The 1,292-nt window shown below is 53.3% G+C and overlaps 1 non-coding gene across 1 annotated transcript; it reads left to right on the top strand.

The window, feature by feature from the left end:
• Positions 1-164, top strand: LOC128589436 (U1 spliceosomal RNA). Its single transcript, XR_008381013.1, has one exon. It is a non-coding gene; the product is annotated as a U1 spliceosomal RNA (small nuclear RNA).
• The last annotated feature ends 1,128 nt before the right edge of the window (positions 165-1,292 follow it).

Raw genomic sequence — 1,292 nt, 5'->3', positions numbered from 1 at the left:
ATACTTACCTGGCAGGGGAGATACCATGATCACGAAGGTGGTTTTCCCAGGGCGAGGCTTATCCATTGCACTCCGGATGTGCTGACCCCTGCGATTTCCCCAAATGTGGGAAACTCGACTGCATAATTTGTGGTAGTGGGGGACTGCGTTCGCGCTCTCCCCTGGTAACGTGTTAACGGAAGATTGGAGTAAATGATCTTGTGACGCTTGTCGGTAGTGAATGGTTAACGTGTAGTTCGCTTCGTTGGAAGTTTGAGGATGGGTCAGGATGGCGAGGGCATCGAAAGAGAGAGTAAAGTGTAGGTCTAGAGAAAGGGTCCGGGGATACGGGGAGAGTGCTTCGCGGGCCGGGCCTAGGGATTATTGTTATTATGTTTTTTTTTTCTTTTTGCCCTTTTGAGGTGGAGTTTCAGTGCGGTGCTCCTGGTAGAGTGCCATGGGCTCGGCTCGCGGCAATCTCCAACTGTGGGAGCTTAAGCGATTTTTTTGCCTCAGCTTCCCCAGTAGCTGGGAGGAACTACAGGTGCCGGCCGGCCGCAACAGCCGGCCGTGTTAAGCTGACCCGCCAGCCTGGGTGCATAGGTGGCCAGGCGCTCTAACCACTGAGCTATGGGCGCCATCCTGGGATTCTTAGTCTAACCAGTAAAGGTGGTTTAAACATTCCAGGAGTAAAACAGGGTGGGTGGTTGATCCTGGCACCGGCAAGGTACGAGGCGCTAAAGCACAGAAGGGTCTGTGCGGGTTGGTTCAGTCTCCTTCCAGGGGAGACCACCTCCCCTGCCAGGCCCCAGGAGTGTGTAGACTCACCTGCTGCAACGGGGAGGCAAGACTCCAACCATCTAAGAAAGGTCTTTCACTAATGCTGGAAGGAGAGAATCTCCTGGCCGCCTCCCAACATGTCCCTAGGAGGAAGCGAGAGACTGTCAGTGATGTTTGGGGCTACCGTTCTGACGTGGAACTTTCTTGCAGTCATAATGTTTTACAGTCCTAAGTCCCTTGGATCCAAGGGATCTCACCTCTGTCGGGGACGCACGTACGGGTGGTGGCATCGGATCCGGTAGCCAGTCACCGTGATCCCTGTCCCTCAGTTTATCTTTGTCGAATACTTCTTTGGCTGCTCTCCTCAGGCTGCCTCTAGTCAGCTCAGCCTATTTACTTCTGATGTAAAAACTTCCTTTTTACCTTTTCTTAAATTATGGTCGGTCACAGGTGACGCTCGACTCTCCCTCCGGTCCAGACTCATCTCGCAGACCCTTGCTTTTGCCCAGAGCTTCAACACACCCGGCTCAATT

This window comes from Nycticebus coucang, chromosome 6, assembly GCF_027406575.1.
Source record: "Nycticebus coucang isolate mNycCou1 chromosome 6, mNycCou1.pri, whole genome shotgun sequence".
Lineage (NCBI taxonomy): Eukaryota > Metazoa > Chordata > Mammalia > Primates > Lorisidae > Nycticebus > Nycticebus coucang.
Note: the sequence above shows the minus strand (reverse complement) of the source record. Positions and strands in the feature narration are given on the sequence as shown.